The sequence below is a fragment of the Cuculus canorus genome, chromosome 17 (genome assembly GCF_017976375.1).
Source record: "Cuculus canorus isolate bCucCan1 chromosome 17, bCucCan1.pri, whole genome shotgun sequence".
NCBI lineage: Eukaryota > Metazoa > Chordata > Aves > Cuculiformes > Cuculidae > Cuculus > Cuculus canorus.
The window spans coordinates 4,041,942-4,066,707 of NC_071417.1; the positions used below are offsets into that span (position 1 = coordinate 4,041,942).

A 24,766-nucleotide genomic window follows, 5' to 3' on the forward strand; every position below is an offset into this window, starting at 1 on the left:
TGGTGGATGCTAATGATCTGCTGAAAGGGATGGGCGGACAGAGAGTTTCAGCACATCAATACAAATGTCTTACTGGAACCACAAGTCCTCTTACATTTGTTCTGGTGTTTAAGGACTTCCTGAATCACGTTCTTTCAGGTTTTTTTTTTAATTCTGACTCCATATTCATTTGGGAGTGAGAAGAGCAATAAAAGTCATGGTGTGACTTCTGAGTTGTTTCTAATTACCCGAGGAACACAAAATACAGTACGTGGCCAACTGGTTTTTTCCACATAAACGCATTTAGATGGTTTGACTCACCATTCCAGTGCAAACTACAGGGCTTGAAAAATACCTGATCCTTTAGCCTTGATCTTCCCTTGAAACTGTTAGATAACCAAATTCCAAGTACAAAGAGAAATTTCGCATGTTTCCTCTTCTCTTTCCTTCACATTTCTTCTTGGTTAGGGATGAAATATGCTTGTCTATGGTCTGCTTGTGCCCTATGTTTGTTCTTAGACAATCTAGTAGAAAATATTGACACATTGTTATTTAGCACCAAAAAAAAACCCCAAAAATCAATCTCAGAGCATTTAAAAAAGATGTAACCTGGATGTTTACCTATTGATAACCAATTAATTATGCCATTATTGAAGGCTTAAGGCATTCTCAGCATTTCCAGACTCACAGAACTGATAATGGCTATTGTTATTTACCAACTTTAGAGCTACTCAGATGTTGCGATTCTTTATTTCACTAAAGATATTTATTTTCTTTTGCAATGGCTCACACTTTCATTACCAAGGTGTATATCACAGTTGAAACAGCTTTCTCCATCTGTACTGTGGCCACCTAATAAATCAGAGTTGTCTATCTGAGCCCTTTGTTTTCCATGATGATTTTCATGGTCTAGCTCCAGCTACTCAGCAGTGGGTGATCTCTGCTGCTTTGTTGGTAAGACAAGAGGCTTTCAGGTCTGCAGGTTGGGATTCTGACGTGCAGGTACACGAGTTCTGGAGTATTCAGACTGTCGTGGGGATCTGATTTTCATAATCTCAGATGTGGAGGGTTTATTTTTTCTAACCTTTAATGAAAAGATAAAAGATTTCTTTCCTAGTGGTTCCAGTTCTTGCAGAAAACTCTAGTTCTTCTTATATATGCCCACAATCTGTGATTGCTTTTGTAGCAAGTGATATAGTGGCACAAAATACTTCCTAAGAACAAAGCTAGATTCTCCTGGCAGTTGCCATAAATCAACCCTCTCTCTTCATTTCCATTAAAAGATGAAAAAACAGCCCCTATTGCAGAAGCACAAAATTCTGTGCTGAAAGGTCACATGAGGTCTATAAAGTTGCCCGTAGGTGGCATTTGACAAGGCAACAGGTGTTGGGATAATGGGTGAGAGAGAAAGCAAAGATAAATGACAGGGGTTTGCTAATTACTGACAGGCTGGGAATGGTTTTAACCTTCTTTACCTTTACTGGAGTGTCAGGGGAGAAACTCTGGGGTATCACAAATCTCCAGATCTTTGTACTGCTTCACTTTCTGCTTAAGGAATGATTATTGAGGTGCAGCTCTTTCAAGATGTGTAACTTAGATTACTCTGATACTTTCATTTTCCCTGCGATCTTAGCAAAGCCAGTTTTTAATTTACAAATTTTAAATTAAAAAACAAACACATTCTACTCTTTCATTTAGGAAGAACCACGATGAAAACAAAGTGTTGTATTATTTGTTCCTGGAAACTGGGATGAATTTGAGTTGGTTTTGCTGGGCTTCTTAGTGGAACATGCAACGTCACGTTTAGAAGCAATAAATAGAAATGCTGTTGGATATTTCAATTACAGGTTATTTTTTCGAATCAATTATTTTACTGGTTTAACGTTAGGCAGGACTTTGCTTTTTAATGGACCAGCACATACCACCTCTGCACTATCTTTGCTTTCTGTAGTCTTTTCTAGCTGTTATGGCTTTGTAAAATGCGAAGCAGAAGATTGGCCAGTGTAGAGCCTCCCTATTGTTTTTGTTTATGAAGTGCTGCAATGGAAAGATTTCAATGCATATATACTCATCAGGGCACACTGGAAATGACCCCCTTCTACTGAAGTTATTAGGACATGTGCTGTACTCACCTTACCTTTCTCCAGCACATGTTTTTTTCTCCAATGGTATGTTAGCATTCCAACCTTTGAGACTCCTGCAGGGCCCTGCACCAATAATGGCAACACAAATCACAGTGGAGCACTCAAGGATATTGATAAGAAAAGCCGTAGGGTGTATTTTATGGATGTGTGGGTACAGACTGATATTTTCACACACTTTAATAACAGCTTTTCTAATTTTGAAGTGTAACAGAACGTGTCTCGGTAAGCTGTGCATGGGACCCCAGCCGGCCCTTGTTGGCACAATGGGAATAGCATGGGAGAAGACATTTAATATGAGAACATTGTAAGAACCTGTGAGCACCTGTTTGGATATTTGCAATGCATGATCTTTTTCCCTTAAGCCTGATGAAATACAGGCAAAAACGTTTATCCAGGGTTATAAAAAATTACTGGCTTTTTACCATGATTACTTTGCAGTGGCTCCTACAACCACATAGCAAGCTCTTGCCTTGTTGACAGAAATCAAACATCCACTAAACCCTGTGAAAGAGGCAGATATTTGTGTGGTATGATGTTCTTCACCAATTTCTTCCAGTTACCACAGTAATTTGTGCGTTTCTTGCATAGACGCAATTCAGAACTCTCCTCATTTCCCTGCCAGCTTTCTCACTGCGAGGTCTGTGTCTCCAGTGTGTGGCCAGGGAACTGAAGAAGAGCAATCCTAAGAACGTGCTGATTGGTACAGGAAGTACACAACCACAGTATGCTTTATTCTAGATAGAGAATTCTGGGCAAGGAATGCCAGATTACTCCACGGTAATTACTGAAAATTTAGCACTTTGGGAAAAAAAGATCACAAGAAAAGGGAAAAGCCATCTCTGTTGTTCTCTGTTGTCAACTGACAGACATACTAATTCTCTTTAAACGTCATTCTCTTAACATTCACCTCTAATAACGTGACACAGAGAAACCCTAGCGCCCCTGAAGACCTTTGAAATGCGGTATTAAAAAGGCATATGGTCCATTTTTTCATTCACTGTCTTGATCATAGAATCATAGAATCTTAGAATAGTTTGGGTTGGAAGAGACCTTAAATCCCATCCAGTTCCACCCCCTGCCATGGGCAGGGACACCTCCCACTGGCTCAGGCTGCCCAAGGCCCATCCAACCTGGCCTGGAACCCCTCCAGGGATGGGGCAGCCACAGCTTCCCTGGGCAACCTGGGCCAGGGCCTCACCACCCTCATGGGGAAGAAATTCCTCCTTATGTCCAGTCTAAATCTGCCCCTCTCCAGTTTATACCCATTAACATGCTAAGCTGCTGAGGTTTTATGAGTTGTGGTGTGACAGCCAGTGAGAATAATATGCCTGAATCTTCTAGAATATGACATTATTTCTTGTTGGTGTCTGAAAGAATCAGTTTCCAATTCCTGTTTGAATTTTTTTCTAGTGTTTCTTCCCTATTTTGTTTCACTCTCATTTTGTTAGGTGATGAATGTCACAGGTTTAATCACTCAAATTGTACATTTGCTGCTATTGATTATTGTTGCTTTTAAACGTTCTGTCAGCTCTTTCTTAATTATGGTGTTCACCTTTTGTTGAACCTTAATGATTAGGTGAGGATGAGAGACAGACGAGCTCTGTAGCCATCTGTGTACATACAAGATAATCCCTGCTGAGAAAGGCAGAGGGCAGATATGACATGCTGGTAAACGGATAGGTTGAAATCTGTCCTGTAAATAATAATAAAAATTGTGAATAATAAAATATATGGGCTGGTTCTTAACTGAACCAGCTCTGAATCTGTATATCCTCTGACTTACCTGTCTACATGCCCTAAACCTCTTCTGTCTATGCCCTCCCTTTATTTACTAATCTGGTAAGGAATCGGGGCAAAACACCTGCTTTATAAATCTCACAGGGGGAGATGTTGGTCCCAGGGTTGATAAATCCCTTATTAGAGTAGTCCTGTAACTAGAAAATATATCGTGTTAACTTCACTTTCTGCTAGAATATAGAAAAAAAATATATGCAGGATGCTCAATGTCCCTTCAGAAATTTCTTGAAAAGGTTGCATGTTCCTGACCTTCAATTTGTGATAAATTGTTGTCTGCATACGTGTTTTAAATTTATAAATCAGCAAGTCAATATCAGAGTCAGCTTGGCTCACACAAATATAGTTGCCTTGATGTTCGAAGCATTATTAGGTTGAAAGATGTGGATGTGAATCAAGTGTTTCAGGTGATGGTAGGACATACGAAGCTGATGAAGAAGCCAGGTAGTGGGATGATGAGTGCCCTTGTGTATAAAATGTTTGTGAATCTAGATTGCTTTCTTGAGACTCCCCAGCCCTTACAGAATCGCAGAATCACTAGGTTGGAAAAGACCTCCAGGATCATCAAGTCCAACCTTACAGCCGAGCTGCTCTTAATGCCAGCTGTATCATCTGTGCAACTAGGAAAGAGGAGAAAAGCTTTGCCTTCCAGAGTGAGAATCCTTGAGTGCTGCACAGTCATGGTAACAGTGGCTGAGTAGCGCTGGTTTACCTCATGTCGATCACAATATTCAGATTTTGGAGTCAGTGATTCAGTTTTGTTGCAGCCCAGAGGATCTCAGACTCGCTGGCGGGCAGGACAGCTTGCCTGGCGCTGGGGCTGCATTAGCCCCTTTCACCTTCACTGGGGACCGGCCGGACAGGCTCCCTTCAGTCTTCATCAGACTCTGCTCTGCTCTGGGGTTTGGTGAGTTTTATGCTTGTACGTCCCTGGACTGCTTGTTATTCCTTCTGATTGAATACAGTTGAACAGCTCTTAGGTATGTTTATAATCTATTCCACATCAAACAAAAGGTTAACCTTATTACTGAGAACTGAAACAGGCAGGAAAATAAAGATGGGATTTGAAATTTGATTGATGGTACAGTGGTAAGGTTGCTGCCTGCTTGACAGAGGCAAGAACTCCAAAGACAACCTTCCCTCCCTCCCAGCCATATTTTAGCAGGCAAAGGTGGGTGGTAAACAGTTACAGATTTGTATCAGCAACTGAGCTATCTGTCAGGTTTGGGCCCGTTATTTATTGTCTTCGGGCAATGCAGCATTGGCCTCCAAGGCAGTCAAGTGAGGTGTGAGGCAGAGAGAGGTTTAAATCAAATGTAGAAAAAGATTGTAAGAAGAGAGTCCTGATTTATGACAGGCTTAAGCAGAGTCAGTAACCAAAGTCCAGCTCATTACTTTGCAACAAACAGGTTATAGTGAAGGCCAGGAATTATTCCTACTCATCTGACCCTACCGAGGAGTCCTAACTTGGCGAGCTGTCTCTGACCTCAGGAACTCACACACAACTCAGCTCTGTCCTTACAGAGGAAAGTTGCTTTGCTGCAGATCAAACCGACATATTTTCAAGCTGCAAATGAAGGTGATTTAAACAAACTTGGTTGAGCTAGATAGGAAGAAAGATCACATTATCCTTCATCTCAGGTGACTTATGAGGTTAATAACCTGCAGGAAGGGGTCACTGGGAGCGTTGGAGCAAAATAACCTTTTAAACCAGCACAATCATTTCTTCCGTGTTTGTGTCACCACAGCTGCTATTGTATGAAAGACAAGTGGAATATTCATTTTACAAGGTCAGGTTAATAAACTAGCTGTAAAAAGTAAATGTCTTTATTTGTTGGACAGAAGTATTTTATAACACATATGGGTAACAAGCTTCATATAAAAGACGATATTTTGTTAAAAGGTCTGTTTTGGTGCCTCTTAGCACAATTTTCAAAGCACTGTTTACTGTGCTTTGAAACACATTCTCCCATTGCAGATGAGTACATTCTTGTCCTCAAACCCATTAGAGCCATTTTGGTCTCGGAGAAGTTATATTTATGGCAATCACATTAAATAAATTGTATCCAAAACCTGAACACCAGTTTAGCATTATAGCTTTTAGATAATTCATTGTTTGAACGTGGTCCTGATGCTCTTTATAAAAATATAACTAAAATGTTGACAGGAAATAAACTGTTCTACATACCCTCAGTGTAAGAAGCTGGATAAATAGATCAAATAAATAAATAAAATCAATTGCTGCAGCAAAGAGGCTATTTATCATATAGGAAGTGTTTCCACATTAAAATAATTTCTGATCCTTACAGGAATCAGCTGTCATGGCAGTATCAGTCACTACTCAGTTTTTAAAATGCTGCGGATATTAATATCCTTATAAATATTTGTATCTGAAGCATTTAATTTTTAGCTGGTGGTGTTTAGAGCCTGGATATGTAGCTCAGACTTAACTACCAATGTACTCAGTGCTGCACAAATACTTATGTAATTATAGCCTCACTCTGAAGAACTCAGAAACCGAACAGAGGATACCAGTGGTAAAAACAAGAAAATATTGGTCCTTTCTCGTAGAAGAGGATGAGGACGGGCGGCATGCTGAAGTTCCCACTGAAGTCAACCAAATTGCCTTCTCCTAGGCCAAGGTTTCAGCTTGTGTCTTCTTCCCCATTGCAGGTGGATCGTGGTCGCTGGAGCACAAACCTGGTTGTGTAAGTGCCATCATTGTTGGAGCTCATCATCCTCTTCTGCTCTGGTGCTTCTGCACTCCTCAGGTTGGCAGAGTGCAGCTATTCTCTGTAGGGAGCTGCTGAGGAGAGCAAGAGGTGCCCGTGCTGGGGCAGTAGAATAGGATGTTGGAGGCTGTTGCAGCCTCTCCTTTCTACTATCTGCCGTCTTAAGATGACAATTAGGATGCTTTTGGATGAAATTAATATGTTTCTGTGGGAGAGCTGAAATGTGATTCTCCTTCCATGTGTATGATGTAGATGAACAAATTGATTACAGGGAGGATCTGCTTTAGGCTGTGACTGGCCAGGGTTCTGCCTGGAAGCTGAGAAGTGCAAACAGCATCAGCTGCCCTAATCAACTTGAAGAATTAATGTTTCCAAACTCTTCCACTGACAGTTAGCTTTATGAAAAAGATGTCTAGATGGTAGTTAAAAGCTTTTACCTTCCTAATTCATAGCATTTAAATTGCAATTACAATACTTGGCAATTTTTCAAATATTTAAATAAAATGCTACCCATTTCTGAAAAGAGATCTTTTAAATCAAAATGATTAGTGAATCACAGATGAAATCTCATGGGAAAAGGAGATACCTTTGGATCATTGTGATATTCATAAGCATATCCTATTGCTTGGGTAGGTCAAGGTCTTACAATCTCATCTCATAAAACAGACTCTTGACACCTACTAGTTCTGATTTTAATTCATCTTCCTTGAAAGTAGATATCCAAGATGACTACAGCATACCAGATGACATCCCTTTCCATCGCTGTCTTAAGTGTTTATCCCCTGCAAATATATTTTTTCTCAATCTCAAATGATACGTGCATGGTTTGGTTCTGGATGTTGAAGCTTTTTGTTCGGTTGGTGAGGGTTTGGTTTGTACTATGGCATACATTCATCCTGTGACTGAATATTATATCCAGATCTTTCTTTTGCTCTGTTGTTTCAGGCTGAAGCCCTCTTACCCGATGGCTAAAATTGTTGCTGTCAACCCCCATGATTAAGCTTTGTACTGTGTGTTACTGCATTTCATCACTGCTTTTCCCCGAATCCCTGGTCTTATATGGTGCTTCTTATTTAATTGTTGAAACTTCTATATTGACAATGCCTCCCAAACTGATACCGTTAGAAAATTTTAGTAGTAGTTTGTTTCATCTTGTTCCAGGGTCATTATTGACACAGATTAAAAAAAAAAAAAAATAATAAAATGTCTCCGGGCTAATTCTGGGATATTTCTGTATGAATTTAGAGGAACAGGTAGTCCTACTATTTGTCTCACACCTTTGCCTGAATCCTGAAGCCCACTCTGTCGATTGGTCCTCTCTAGTCAGGCAACTTCAGCCAGAAGGACTTTGTATTCAAATGCTCATTAATCAGTCTTTATGCGATGCTTAAGTCAGATTAGATTCCATTTCACATTCTGATAACTGTAATGAGCCTGTACAGCTAATAGAAGAAAATGTTTCATCCAGTAAACACATAATAAACTGTTATGCTTCAGAAACTAATTGAATCACAAATATCTGAAGCTACAAGACATTTTTCCCATATGTAGATGTCAATTAATTTTGCTTTTTCAGAGCATTTGATATTGGCCCTCTCTGTACCCAAACAATGGACTCGGCAGCTGAGTAGTCGGGTCAGTGTGATACTTTTGGTTTTCCTGTGTGACTGTGTTAAAAAAAAATGAATATACTCAATTGCAATGGGGGCAAAATACATTTTCCAATTGGAACTACCTATTAAAAATGGCTTGGTTTGGTCTTCAACTTACTATTATTATTACTTTATGCTAAACATTGGCCTTGCTCTGGCAGGCGTCTATTGTCTAACTACCAACAAACTGACAGATGTGTGAGTCACTAGCACATAGCGTTTTGTTTTGGATACAGAGAATGAAATGAGAAAATAATACAAACACTTGGCAATCAAAGATGATTTATCTTCGGAATCCAACAAATGCTTTGGATTTTTCCTTCCAGAATTAACAACAAACCTGGGGTTCTTAACATTTGAAATAACAAGCAATAGCTCTTTCCCTTTACAATTAAATGTTTAATTGACCTGTCTAGCGAGCAATGAAACAGTTTATCACAACATCAATGCAAATGTCTTGATACTTGAATTCCCAAACAGTGAACCATCAAGCAGGTCTTCCAGTTTAATCCGATTTGTTTTCTGTCAAAGGTTACTACAGGCTCATGGAAAAAAGATCTTGATGTTGTTGTTTAAGACAAGAGGTTAGAAATCTTTTGTATCTGGAGCTGTGGTTGCTAGCTGACTAATGCTGTAATTACCTGTAATAAAAGAAAGCAACAGTCACCCAGTTTTTGTCTGAGTGGGGGAATGAGTAATGAGGGTTTGGACTGGCTGCTGGCAAAGCTGCTGACAGACACACAATTTGATATGGAACATAGAAAATTGGGTTCCCTAGAGAAGCAGGAACAAACACAAAGATATTTTTCTAACGAATTAAAGCCTAAGAAAAATGGCTTTTCATAACAGCCTTCTTTCTTAGGTGCGAGTTATGTATGTTTTCCTTGATTAGACATATGCAGTGGAACTGGGTTGAAGCTAGCCCAATCCTTCAGCCCTGGCAATCTTCCTGTGTTCCTCTGAAGCTGAGGAATGCTATGAAATGCAGAAGGACCAGGAAAACATGGCAGATCTGGATTTAGAGCAAGTTAGATCAGGCTGCCCATGGCCCATCCAACCTGGCCTTGAACACCTCCAGGGATGGGGCAGCCACAGCTTCCCTGGGCAGCCTGGGCCAGGGCCTCACCACTCTTATCGTGCAGAAATCCCTCCTTAAGCCTCGTCTAAATCTGCCCCTGGAAGGGAACTCATTTTCAGTAGGCAAGTGCTGTTTTAAAGTCAGGATGTCTTAAGATGCCTCACACTGAGTGCCCACTCACCAGCTATTGTTGGAAATATCACACCACCAATTTGGATTATTTTTCCAATACCTTTACATTTTTATGTTAATCAGACTCAATTATTATTAAAGACATTTCAAAAGGATTGGGGTTTTTTGTTAAAAACCACAGGGATGGGTTTGCTTACTTCTACTGATGTACAGTCAGATTGGGTTTACAGAAAGCAGATTACTGCCTTCTGTTCCTCTTTTGTTTCATGTCAAGATTCACTCACAGGATTTTGTAACACAATGCTGCCGTGCAGCACAGTAGTAAATATTGCAAAACAGTCTTTCATTCTGGCTGCTAAATTGTTTTTATAGACTGCTAAACTGTTTATCACTGTGGAAAAGACCACAGAAAGTTTTGTTCTGTGATCAGGTTTGGCAAATTTGGTCACATAAGCATCCAGAGTTTACACTGATTTAAGAATATTCCTTTGAATTCATTCATTGAAGTTTTTTGTGTGTTTCCCTTTTTAATCAGAGAATATTTCCAGAGAACCAGAGAGTAGCTCAGGTTGAAGAGAATTCCAGATATTAGCTAGTCCAATGCCCTGCTCAGAGAGCACATTGGTCCGGGCTGTGTCCCTTTGAGTCTTAAACACCCCTAAAGACGAAGATCCCACAGTCTTTCTGGGTGTACTGTTTCAATAGTTTTCCACCCTCCTATTAATTTGTTTGTCCGTGTCTCTAATGGAATTTCCCATATTCTAACTTGTATCAACTCCTTCTTATGCTACACCCACTTGAGAAGAGTCTAGCTTCATTTTCTCTGTATCTTCTGACTGGGGAGCTGTACAAAGTAGTAACGTCTCCTGTTTCTCTTCTCTTCTTAAGGCTGAACAGGCCTAACTCTCTCCATCTCTCTATGTACATCATGTGCTCCAGCTCTCAGCCAACTTGATGGCCCTGCGCTGGCCTCGCTCCAGTGTGTCAACATCCTTGGCTTGAGCTACAGCCCCCGTTGGCTTCCCACCTCTTAATTGATGTAGTTATGAAAAGATTTTTTTTCCCTTTTGACATAATGAAAGGGATGCTGCCTTAATTGGTTCCCTTCAGATTAGTGATTTGAATAAAACGTAGCTGAAAAAAAAGCAGTAAATTTTTCCCTGCTGAAATAGCTCCATCACCACTGTGACACTGCTTGAGTAAAGCAGGAGGGTATTACTCTTTTCAGCTTCTTGATATTATTTTTAGATGTGTTTTGTGATTTTGAGGTACCATTTGGGGGTTGGAGGCTTCTCTTTTTTCTCTTTTTTTTTTTTTGAGGATTACAGCTTTTGAAATTATTTATTTACAAGCCATGAAAATCTCCCCAAAATGGATTTTAACAAGTGTGTAATTGGATAATTTGACAACTGGTAAGCTGAAGCCCCAGAGATCAGGAATTACACTTTGCTACAGAATAGTCCTTCTTCATGTAGAATTAATTAGATTTCCTCTAGATTACGAGTAGTAAGAAGAGCAGTCAATTAAGACAATTATTCTCTGACTTTTCCATCCTGCCAACCACTGGTATTAAGAATTCCTTTTTCTATGTGAGATGTCATCAGAGGCAGGATGCCAGAAAGGAGGATGATGGACTGTGGATTAAACGCTGGTCCAGGATTCAGAAGAAATGACCATTGGCTTTGCGTGTGACTTTGACTCACCTGCTGAGGGACCAATTATCCACTGGGCTTGAAAGCTGCTGGGTTCACAGAAGGCAGACAGTAAAATGAGGGTAGGTTCCTGATCAGCTGAGGGTGATGTTTTTCAGCAGCATCGCTAAATCAAGCAACACTTACTCCATTACCACACTCTCAACTAGGTTAGTACAAATGCCCGCATAGCGGCTGAGGACCTGAGCCTGGCTAAAAACAACCATTCTTTTCTTTTGTTGTGTCATTCTGAGCCCACCTTGGTTCCCCAGAATGCTTCACCAACTGCCCATGCAAAAACAACAGTAGCACAAGCAAAGGAAAGTTTAAAAGCAGTGAAGGCAGAAGCCACTTCAGGCAGTGTGGCTCCTGAAATGATAGAATCATAAAATAGTTTGGGTTGGAAGGGACCTTAAAGCCCATCCAGTTCCACCCCCTGCCATGGGCAGGGACACCTCCCACTGGCTCAGGCTGCCCAAGGCCCATCCAACCTGGCCTGGAACCCCTCCAGGGATGGGGCAGCCACAGCTTCCCTGGGCAACCTGGGCCAGGGCCTCACCACCCTCATGGGGAAGAAGTTCCTCCTTATGTCCATTTGAAATCTGCCCCTCTCCAGTTTATACCCATTCCCCCTCATCCTATCACCACAAGCCTTTATGAACAGCCCCTCTCCAGCTTTCTTGCAGCCCCTTCAGGTACTGGAAGGTCACTATAAGGTCTCATCAAAGCCTTCTCTTCTCCAGGCTGAATAACTCCAACTCTCTCAGCCTGCCCTCGTATGGAAGGTGCTCCAGCCTTCTGATCATCTTTGTAGCCTCCTCTGGACCCATTCCAACAGTTCCATCTCCTTCTTATGTTGAGGATTCCAGAACTGGACACAATTCCCCAGATGATGTCTCACAAGAGAGGAATAGAGGGACACGGTTGGTTTCTGAGCTGTGAGCACACGTTGCTGGCTCACATCGAGCTTCTTATCGACCAGCACCCCCAAGTCCTTCTCTGCAGGGCTGCTCTCAATCACATCAGATGATGTGCAAGATGTTTCTGAACTTGAAAGCATACATACAAGGAGATCTTTGGTCTTATACCTCCTCTTTCTCCTTTCTTTCACAGTGACTTTCTGTGTGGGATAGCAAAGAGCAGAGGAGGAGCTCAGAGGGGAAAATTATTTTGTTTAGACAGGGAGCGATAAAGCAGGGCAGACAACTGTGATTCAGATGGATGTCTGAGTCATACATTGTACCTCCTGAGGCTCCTTCTAATATAAGGCACCTTACACTATGCCGGGGAGAAATTTAGTTTGTAGACTGTGCAGAGGTATATTTTCAGGTGCCACTAAGTGTTGTCATGAGGAAAAATATGAATACATGGCCTCTAGAAGAGTGGTCCTATTCACCTTGGAAGAAAGTCAGTAGAAACTTGCCTAAAGGTAGACGACAGAGACCCAAATCACCCAAAATTAAGATCTCAGAATTTAATGTTTGCTGCATGTAGAGAAAACAAATTTGTAAGAGGACATTTGTTTCATTTTTGTGACCTTTCAAGAAGGGATGATGAAAAAAAGTAAAATAGGAAATCTGTACAGCTGAGATTTCAGAGTACCTAATGTTGTTTTATAATCACTGATGTCATTTCTGTTTGAGAGGAGAATACAAAAAACCAACAACATCAAAAGGTGAAGCATTCATTTAAAATAACTTGGCATTTAAAGAGACTGAATTGTAGGTATACAAGAAATGTAAATGTGAAATTAAAAAAAAAAAAAAAGGTTCTTTTTCATACCACTTACCAGTAGCTCTATCATAAAGTGACAGAATCACTACCCTGGAGTGGGATTCTGCAAAATTACTACCCTAGAGATACAGTAGTTACAGTTCAAAGTGACTTTTTTCTGCAATGCTAAACTTCTATTTCCTAAACCTGTCAGCTTCATACAGTGTGAAAGTAAGTATTTAAAACACTCTACACCTTGCATGAAAATCAGTCCTGACAATTTGAAAATAGATTGCAGGACTTTCAAGTGTTGAAACCAGCGGTCAAGAACAGTAATTGTTAAAATATAGAGAAAAGTAGTGCACTTTCATAAAGAAAAGCAATACACTATAAGTCTTTTCATTGTAATTCATACTAAAAATCCCAGATTCTGCTTGTAATATTTCTGAGGCAAATTACCTTTGAATTTCAAAATAATTCTCTCTGTTTCAGTGTGTTGTTTTCACATATGTATTTTCTCTTTGATCTTAAAACGATGTCAGAAAGTGGAGTTAAGTTGCCTTGTCATAACTGGGTACAATTTAATATATGTATGTAGCTCTTTGCTGATTTGGTGATAACAGGAACCACTAAAAAAAGTAATGAGCTTAGAGATGAGGTGAAAAACAAGGCATTCCAACATCTAGAACAGAGAGGGGAAAAAATGAACATATGTAAAAATATGTAAAAGTATACATCTAATTTTGTCATAAATAAAGCCAGAAAGATCTGTATTGCAGATATATAACCAAAGCTTTCTTACTTTGGGGACTTGGCTGAGCAGGTGCAATAAAATCTACTGTCCAATTTTTTATTTTAGGGGTCTATTTTGTTCTGTAGCGTGTTAAATAATCTGTTCATTTCTTCTTGTAAAAAGCTTAATTGTTTAAACATGGCTTTCTGAAACAATTTTCAGCTTTCTTTCTGTCCCAGCCGCAGTCTGCGTTCCCCTCGCTTCTGTAGAGTGAGCCGAAGGTCTTTAGGAGAAAGAAAAATTTCCAGTTATCTTTGTTTCTAATGTACTTTTTCCATTTTAAACTGGGAAGATGTACATAAAGAATGAGAAAGTGTATTGTTGGTATTTATCCAGACTATAGAGGGACTCTTCTGGGAGTTTGAAGATGTTTCCTTTCCTTCCTCCTTGAAGATGTTTTCCTAGCTCCACAGCCTTATTAAATAGTATGCTTTCTTGGGCAGAGACTGCTTTAAATATATTATTTATGTATACTGTCCATAAGAGCATGGCTTTGATTTCACTTGGATATTCTGGGTGACAGTATAATGCTAAGAATAATATATGAGCAAGCTCAAGCAGTGGAGATTGTCTGCCTGCTCAGTTTTTGCAAGGGGACTTGAAGAAGTAAGTTAGGACACTGGAATTATGAGACCCAGTGAAGAGGGGAAGTCGCTATATTCTGAGCAATGAACTTACGAAGGGGAAGCCAAAACCTTTGGTCCTTCAAAACAGCTTTACCTTTTCCTCATTGTGTGACTTGAAAATGTAAAAATATTCAGTCTAACATTTTTTGTTTGTTTTCTTTTTGAAAAATCCATGTGCTCAGACCACTCCGGTTGCCCTTTTCCTGGCACAAGGTTGTTCTGTATTGTCTGCTAGTATATGTACTCTGAAAGGAAAACAACGTGATTAGTCACCAGGCAGGAATTTTATATTTTATTTTAGGAGAAAGATCTGCCAAGTTAGCCTGTTTCTGTGACATTTTATTTAAAAGTGCGGTAAGATACAAAAAGAGAAAGGTTTTCCAGCTGGAAAAAATAATTCTTCTTCCAGGATAAACTCAACCAAATTACCAGAGGCAGAGGAAAGCAGTGTTTCTGCGGTGCAGACCGAGATGCCTATTTCTGGCCTCCCAGCAGTTGAGAATGAGATTGAACCTCATAGAAACTGAAGTTCCGTTAACATTTGGGGCTGTAAATCATAAAGAGCTGCACCAATAACTGGAAGAGATTGAGAACCTCTGCACAAAATCTGTTCCTTTGACTTCCATGCATCCCAATAATCCAGATAACAAATTAGGAGGAAGCATCATCAGAGAGAGCTCTTAGGCTATTAAGGTGGCAGATTTTACAGCCTTTTACATGTTTCTAGTAGTCCAGAAGACTTCGACGATTAGGGTTAGAGGATATGTTTTTCTGTTTCTCTTGATAAAATGCACAGGGAAGGCAATGAAGAATGCAATCTCTTGCAAAACTAAGAAAATTCTGGAGTAAGGGAAGAACTGAACTTGGTTTTCTTCCATTTGCCATTTTTCAGGACCACTGAGGTTTCTATCTGGAGCTCTATCACCTTTCCCTGTCTAGTCACAAGCAGAGGCTGCATAAAACAGAAGCCAGCACTCTTCCAGAGACCTTGAGAGCTGACCTGATTTCATCACTGTACTAAATCCCCCCTGGGCCTTGTGCAACCTGATAGCCAGGATTTTTTCTGCTGTTATATTGCTAGCAAACTGCTTCTTTATATGATTGTTACACTGAAAGGCCCTACATACCTGTGTGAACAGGTGGGTAGTTATCATCTCTGCAGCCTCTGGTGAACCAAGAAGTGGTCTGGCACCTTCTTGAGCTGGGTTTGATCCAGTGCTGTCAAGACGATCACCCACCCTGTTATCTCCAGTGTATGGAGATGGTGGCGGTCTGACCATGTGTTCATTCTCTATTGATAGCCTTTTTGGATTTAAAGAATTTCTTCTTACTTTCTGGACTGTTCAGTGTGGAGGCACTTTACGCTTCAATGAGTTTAGTGGTTTGGGTCTCTTTCCAGTAAGGACTTTGTTGAATAGATCTTAATGGTAAGAATTATTGCTGATGATGTCTGACGGCAGTAAGTAAACATGAATGTTTTAAGAAAAGACTTAAAAATGAGCCAAACTACTAGTGAACCAGTAGGATGTTGTGGTAAGATGCCTGTTGATACACAGGCTATTTGATTGCACCTATACATACTTGTAGATTAATAAAGTAATGGCTAATTTTGCTCTGCCCCTGGGTGAGATGGCAACTATATCACTAAAAAGCAGTGTCGCTGTACGAGCACAGCTGTGTTACGTAGAGCTGTGTTAGGATCTTCTTGCTACTTTTCATAATCCTAACGTTGGGCAGTCTTAAAGAAAGTAACAACAAATTTATCCTTAAAATAACAAGGATGTTTATATGCAGTCACAACAACGGTCAAGCATATAAAATCCAAATTCCAAGCTACGTGGATTTAATGGTGTAAAAAAAAAAGCAGTATGCCACCTCCGAGGAACTACCTGAAACTTTTGATTGTCACAGATTTTAGACAAGACCAATCAGATAATTCTAAAAGTGGAAGGAAAAAGGACTGATATGGAAGCACATCTTGATAACGTTAGGCGTGGAGTCAGAAGAAGGTAGTTTTATTTCCTCCTCTGACATTGGCTTTCTAAATGCATGTGAGAAATTCTATCAAAATCATTCCTAAACCCAGCTGACCCTTTTGTGCATCCGCTTCCTCAGGGATGTAACAGGGATACCGTGGGGATTTTACTCCTCTCTTCTGAAGCAGTACAGATTCCCGTCATATTTACCAAGCAGTTTGAGTTCCTCCAGAAGAAATTTTGAGTATGCTGAAAATAGGAGAAGGATTTGGATGCTCTGATAACCTGGGTATACTAATTACTTTAATTTCATGCCTATTTTCCCACTGCCCTCTGCTGGATGGCTATCCAGCCTGCCTAGGGACTGATCTCACACGTCAGTATCCATGCTGCACCTGTGAATATCTTTTTGGTTGCTTTCTTTCTTGTCTGTTTTGCAGTACTCGTGACAAAGGAAAGGATGCCCAGTCATGGCCTTTCAAAAGTCACTACATGCACTCAAAGATCTATATTACACAATTCCTTTAGTAATGGTAGTGAGCGCACAGAAAGCACTTAGGATGGGATCAAGGGAAAGGAAGGGTGGGGATATAACATTAGCTAAAGTATGCTCAGTTAACAATCTGACATTTAGAAAGATCTGCTCTTATCTCCTCTCTCTTTTATTTTTTTTTTGGTCCTTAAGTGGATTTATCAAGAGTTGCTTCATGGATAAATAGCTCAAAGAAAGCATTTAACTTATTTCCTGGTTTTTATAGTCTTAATACTAAGAAACATTGAGGAATATTTCCAGTAAGTGCTTAGAGGAGCTTAACAGAAGCTAATGTTACATTTATCTAATGATTACACAGCAGACAGCACATCTGAAATCGCTGATAAATCTTAACAATTTTAATGATTATTAGACTAGCAGTATTTTAATTGGATCACCGGGTGGAATTCCTAGTCTGAAAGGCTCTCTGTAGTGCCGTGCACACAGTTCCTGTACATGGTAAACACTTTCTGACCCTTTCCTTTCTCTCCACTTGGACATTGGCAGAGCTCTGTAAAACACAGCTCCACAATCATCAGCTGCCAGGGAAACACCAGACACTTTGGGAGGTGGGATGGGAAGCACCAGCCTGGTACCTTGGGAAGCAACTGGTAGCACTGGTCATCCCCCTCCCTTCCAACTCCCCACCTTGACTCAGGAGTCCTGAGAAGAGTTTTGCATTCCTCTCTCTTATTTTACTCCAAGAAGCAGTTCAGAAATCTGTCCGTAGTTTGCTGGATGTAGGTAGAAATAGCTTTATGTGATTTCAGGGTCCATCTGGATGGTAGTGAAATACAGGCTGCCCAAAACCATGGAAGATTTTGGATCAAGGGGTTTGGTTTGGGCTGTAGTTTCATGTTTCACTTCAGACATTTGACAAATAACTTCAAATGTCAACCTAAGAAAAACTGCTGTGGAAATCAAGTGTTGGTCCGGCTGCATCTAATGCGAGCACTTTACCTTGTCACTGTATCTTTGAAGGCTGTGAAAGAAGAAAACTGCCTGTTAATGAGCTCCAATGAAAAAAATAGATAGATTTCTTTGTGGCCAAAGAGCAGCTTTTGTTTTGTTGCTTCTGTTAGGTCTGTCTGATGCTCTTTGCACACACATACTCTGCCTTTTGGTTAAAACTCAGGAGAAAAAGCCAAAGTGAACATTTAACACCTTGCTTGTATTAACGGCTCATGTTGTTTGAAAAATCTCAACCGTGGTGCAAATGTAATTATTTATGTAAGAAGAGATCCACAGGAGCTGTACTACTATGGGACTACAATTCTTTATGGCTGCACAAATTACTTGCAGCTGCCCTCTCTAAGCTGTTCACAAGGCATTAGAGAAAAGATTGATTTTCAGAATTCTGTGGAAAGAAATGAAAAAGAGTTTATTAATATAGGTATCAGTAGAAGAAGACTTCTTTTTCCACCTGAATGTACATATAGGCAGACTATCGGCTTGCTTTCTTTTCTCACTTGTACTTGAGTCAGAATCATTCCCGTTTCATGAGGGTTTACGTGAAGAAATGAAGCCCTGCTTCTCTGCTGGTGATTGGTGTAGAAGGGTTTGAAAGGATCATCAGGTGACTTACGAAATACATTAAAAATAATTTTCCATTTGTAAATTGTCTGCACTGAAGAAATGAATTAGAACAGACAGTGTTCAGCGCTTACCTGAACTCCCTCTCACACCTTTTCAGAGTTGCAAGTGATTTGTTGCCTTTCCATACCGACCAGACACAGAAAAGTTGTGCCTCTGTGCGGGTATGGCTACAGGTGTTTAATAAACAGCCTCCAAGGAACTTGCCAAGCCTGGGAAAGAGTGCTCACCTTAGTTTGTGTTGCTCTGGTTTTTAAATTTCTTGGTACTCTTGATTCTGTGGAAGAGATGAATGGGACTGTCAGCAGCCTGAGGGTAAAAATAGGTCTTAATGGCCCTGACTGGTGTTACCTGGGGCCTCCACCAACACCTGTGGGGCCAGGAGCCTCATTGCAGTCAGTCTTCCCTCTCAATCACTGAACCCTCACAGCTGCCAGACCTTCAACAGATCACTTGCCGCCTTCTAGTCCTTAATTTTTCCAATCGGCGTGTATTTTCTGATTTTAGAAGACGTGTGTATGACTCATTTCCTTCTGTAGTGATTAATGGCATCTGAGTCTTGCTGGGAAAAGAGGGATGGCAAATCCCCTCCCTTTTTGGTTGACCCTCACCATGGAAAAGTTACTTGGCTTGTTCACAACTGCATTGTGAAGCCACATTAGGTATTTTGCAAAACTTCTTTACAGCTCTCGATAAGAAATGTTTTATTTGGATGAGCTGATTGTTGTAGGTCTCTTCCCAAAATATAATATAATATAATATAATATAATATAATATAATATAATATAATATAATATAATATTCCACTCTGTTTAAATGCCATACATTTGTACAGTTGGATTTTGCAAGGTTCAAATCTTCTACGAAGAAGCACTTAGAATCATGGCGTTTAACATGGAACATATACGTTACAAATATATTTGGCTTTTTAATTTTTTCTGTCTGTAGGTGTTGTTTTCTTTAGCACTTTAAGCAATTAACATCTGATGAAAGCTGCTGTTAGACACCTGAATGAGATATAATGACCACAGGCTTTCCACCAGCTTTATCTGTAAAACTTAGTAAATGGATGGAAACTTGGGTTCTAGTGCGCAAGAAAATTGTAGCTCTATAATTAGCAGAGGCTGAATGTCTTGGAAGAAGAGAATTATTTTATAAGAGCCAAGTTCGTTATTTTTCTTCTCCTGGGAGTGTCATTTATGGTGTTTCTTGCTAGTGGCATTCTATATGAAAGAATTAATAGAGCTTCAAAAGTGTCTGAATATTGGTTGTGCGTTTTTTTACTGTTTCTAAGACAAAAACAGGAGGAAAAGTAGCACTAAGGTTTCTCTGAATATGTCTGCAAAGCACAAAAACTGTAACGCAGCCTTGGCTTGGAAAGGTTTGATACTGAGCCACGGCTAAAGGAAACGTGAGGAGGAGAAGGGGATGGCCAAGGTGCATTTGTCTGTAGTGACACTGAGAGACCTGGAAGGTACAGCAAGAGGAGGCATATAGTTGCCTATTGGATTCATCCAGGTGTATCCAAAGAGTGCTAGAGAGTAGAAAAGGGAATTTAAAGAGCGTAACGGAGTTCTATCTTGGTAGCTGTGGCTGTAATTGCTGACAGAGGCAAAACTCTGCAATGCTCATGCATTGTCCATTAAAATGCTTATGCACTAGTTGTGCACTAGTGAGGTGTTTAATACAGTCGCCTTCTCATACAAGTTTGAGTTTTACTGCTTCTATTCTTGCCTGCTAAACACCTCAACGTGTAGATATTGTTGATTTGTAAAGTATTTCTTCTCATTTCCTTAAAAACTTGGTTCTTAATATGTGTTTTCAATTATAAGACAATCCTACTGCATGCATTATTTTCATAATCAACCTTAGTTATCATTTTCAGACCGGCAACAGACCTGAGACTGGCATTTTGTAGATGAGGTTTCTATAACAATACCTGCGGGATGTCATTAAAGGGTTACAAATAAGGTTTGGCTGCAAAGAATTTGATTAGTGAAGCAATGCAGAATTTTGTACAGCCAGTCAGCGCCGTTTGGCATACACAAAAGTGAATGCACATATTGAAGGCTCTTGGAGGGCATGAACTGTGACTTGAAAACGTCCTTATTGTTCAAATGTACCTCTTTGCATCCTTGTTTGTAAAAGCAAAAATAAAGATGGGGGAATATTTCTCTGGAGAGCAGCTGGAGAATAGATTGGAGGATTCAGAGCATGTGAAATGCATTTCTAGAGTGTATCAATAAATACACTATCCTTCCTCAGTGTTTTTAAATGTTGAAAGACTGCACCAGCACAATCCGGCATTTTATGCAAACAGAATGGGTAATTACACTCTGCGATGCCTCTTGTAGGGCACAGGTACTGATTTCCCAAATACTAATGAGCCTATGCAAATACTGGGTGTGAGTTAAAAACAACAGCATCCTTTGAAAATGTATCCCTTTAGACCAAATTCTGTCCTTGAATGTGCACATAGAATTCCCATTGACTTTGATGGGCTGTGCAAGAATACATTTGACAGAAGAATTTCATCCTTAGAATTCGTTTCTTTTCAGCAGCTTCCTGCTTGGCTTTTATGTTACGTTTTTATTTTCTCTTGATTTAGCTAATCAAAGTATTCTTGCATTGTTGCAATAAAGGGAATTTTCTTGTGAACATTTATTGTTTAGTTTAAATTTATTATTCTTGAAAATTATTTAAAGGAGATGCCTACCATAATAAAAATAATATTCAGCAGATAGGTGGTGGAGTGGCTTTAGAAACTGTCATGTATAGTTACAACTGAAAGGAACATTGTGTTTTTCGGAGAATAGACGTGAAGCATAGACAATCTGCCTAAAATCTCTAATTATAACCTGGAACCTTATATTAATTTGGGTATCAACCTTTTATCTTTGACCACTGGATCTGTATATTAGACTCTACTCAGCCGATGAGAAATAGCCCAATACTTGAGAGAAACAAATCAGCTGGAGCCAGCTGGTAGACTAAAAGAGATTGATTTTTTTAGGGCACTGACTCCCACCAGTGTCATTTGATGCTACCCCACCACCAGCAAGGCTTAAGGTCTTGTTAGACTTGGTCAGTTTGATGAACATTTCAATCAACAGCTGCTGCCCTGCTGTCAGCTTCAGTGCCTATCTCAAACCATCTCGCTTATTTTAAGGTGGGCAGATAATAAGCCAGCCAGTTCTTCTCTCCTATTAAAGAGTATAACAGGGAAAGCAGAAGCCTTCCCTATGAAGGCTAGGCTGTGAAGGTATTGTCTTGCGCTAATTTTCGTCTTGCTTTGTAAGATAAGCTCATCATATTTTGCAAAGGTCACCATTTCTAATCACTAGTCTCTGAGGTGCATCATTGAATCTCATAGATTTGGAGGACCTTTTTGCCATCAGTCTTGCCTTTCCTTTCAATGTGAAGAGGGCAGAAAAGGAAAGGAGACTTCTCCCATCCCAGTTTCTGCTAATATTTTCATAATTCTGTTAAAGTCTTAAATTTTTGCCTATCCACTCTGGCTCATAAAAACAGCCCTTGCTTTGCTTTCTATTACCCTGCCCACTTGTAAACTTTTAATCTCACCTTTTACTGTTTCTCTTCTTGTCTTTTCTTGCTAAAACTTACCTCTGCTCTCAACTGTGGGCAATAGTGAAAATTTCAGATGACATTGCCAAGTCCTTGGCTTTTTCAGGACCTGTTAGTAATGTACATTTTGCCTATAGCCTATGAAAGATGGCATTTCTGACAGTGGTTTGCTTTCGCCCCAGTGTATGAAGCCAGATCTGAGTGCTCAAAAGCGAATCCAGATGTCATTTGGTATGAAAGTTTAATCCAGGAAGGAAGTCCCATTCCATGGCATCTTCCTTCCCATATAGGTAAATGGGAATTTTCTGATAGATGTCAGTGGTGTAGCGTTGGGTACTCTGCCCATTTTCTGTAATAGGATCTTTGACATTAGAATGAATATTTCTGTGTCTATATGCTTTTCAAAATGTTTATGTTGGAACAGTTTATGAACTGTTCCTTTGATACATGCCTGTTTCTTACTGGAGTATTAGGAAAGCAGATTGTTTAAATGTGTCAATTAGGATAAGTCAATCAAAAAACTTCTGAGCTCTTCAGCAAATAAGGAAATGCCTCATTTATTTGTTGATGTCAGATTTTTAGGGGATACCAACACTATGTTATTATCATCATTACAAAGCCTCAACTGGGAATAATCAGTGTCTTACTCTATGACAATTTTTGGAAAGCAGTTTGTGATTGACTATTTAATGAAGCAGAAAGTGAAGTTAGGTTTGTGTTATAGGAGAATACTGAAATGAAATGAAATCTTGTCCTCAAAAGGGAAAAAAACCTAACTTTTCTGCTCCTCTTCTTCAGATATCTTCATTTAAATGCAAATAAGCAGCTTCATCCAGAATGAAATAAAAAAGCTTCCTTTTTTTCCCTGGGAAACAATAATGAGGGTAAATTTAAGTCATTTCATTTTTGTAATAAGATAATCCTTTTCAATGCTCATGGTAATATTATGATAAAGGTTGATTTTAAAATTATTATTTTTGGATAAGGGAATGTATTTTTGGATTTTTTAGAAGCAGGAATTCTGAATTCACTGTAACCCTGCCCAGATACTGCTTTCTGAGGTCAGTAAATTCAAGGATCTGATCTGGATTATATTGAGCCCAATGGACAGATACTCCGTGTTATTATCTGCAACTAAATCTGGTCCCACCTGCACTTTTTCTGGATGATGAAAATGGTACTATGGTACTTGAGGGATTCCTTTCTGGTATTTGTACACAAGCAGATTTCATCAGCTCAAGATTGGTTACACCCATCTAATTTAGCAACAGTTGAGTGGGGTGGCAATACATGAGGATGACTACGAGGTTCTTGAACAAGCATTCTTGTTTTTCATATACTTTCACTCAACATCTCACTGATTCTGGCCCAGGCTGTAGTAAGGATGTCCTGTTGCTGCTGGTGTGGATAAAAGAGGATTAATTTGACCAGTATATTTTCTGACACAACAATGCCGAGGCCAGGTTGGATGGGCCTTGGGCAGCATGACCTAGTGGGAGGTGTCCCTGCCCATCATGGAGGGGTGGAACTGGATGATCTTTAAGGACCCTTCCAACCCAAACTATTCTATGATTCTATGAATTCTATATCTTGTAATAGATATTCTTCAGAACAGCAATCAGGAGTGTGCATGTCTGTTTATATCTGTTGGTACAGGGATTATATTTCTGATAAACTGCTGTAACATTTAGCTGTTAGGATGAGCATTTGATAACTTTATATGTCAGTTCTCCTTGAAAAATCGTACCCAAATCTAATTGTACCTTTCCAAATTCTGTGCAGCTTTAAAGTACTTTTTCCTTTCAAAAAATCCAAGACAAGAAGTTTCTTTTTCTCTAGTATCTTAATGAAGTGAAGTCCAGGATTAGATAGTGGTCAGTGTTGGAAAGAAGTTAGAGACTGATATTAGAGAAATATGTTAGTGTAATGTTCAGAACTCAAAATCTTACTGTTTAGCCCTAGAAGGTCCAAAAGCAATAGGATATCATAACATGTAGGTATACAGCAAGACCTTTCCAGCACTCCAGCCATCAAAATATACTTTTATTAATGTATCATCTGTTTATCAAAAATCAAATTATTAATGTAGTTATTAATAAAGATCAGAACACTTGTTGATATACTGGAAAAGAATGGGTTCCCTACTTATTTCAAGTATTAGCCAGCATTTACCCATATGCCCTTGTTGGTTTGGGGAATTGTTTTATCTAAAAATAAGCAAATACCAGCCACTTTCCATAACTGGTATTATGAATATTATTTGTATTAGTTCTAATAGTCTTATAACTATCAGCTGTTTGTATAATCTTTACTTGGCTGTATCAAGCCTTTTTTTCACTTTGAATATGTGTCTTTAAGGATATTTCATGTTCAAGACAGTAACCCTTGACCACTTCTTCAGAGTTGCTCTGAGTTCTCTGTCATTTTGAAGTCTCTTTAAGCACAGCAAGAGGACAATAACAATTATTACATCCAAGATGCTCATTGCGATATACTATAGATATATATTACCTGCATTTTGCTTTTCTTTCTATTGCTTATCTTTACATTGTTAGACTTTAATTTGCACGTTAAACGTAAGTTTCTCTTTATGAAGCCAGAAGCATTTTCTTTGCAGTGAAAATGAGAGGTTCAATTACCCTCCTATTAATGGGTAAAACGTAATTAACATTGTCTTGAGGATAATTTTCATTTATGCTGCCATTCTCTATAAGCTGAACATCATTCTCTGGAAAAAGTCAATGTG

General features: G+C 39.5%; 1 protein-coding gene across 3 annotated transcripts in view; it reads left to right on the forward strand.

The window, feature by feature from the left end:
* The window catches only part of TMEM132D (transmembrane protein 132D), a 263,778-nt gene that overhangs the window by 164,600 nt on the left and 74,412 nt on the right, over positions 1-24,766 (forward strand). The gene's annotated exons all lie outside the window — the stretch shown is intronic.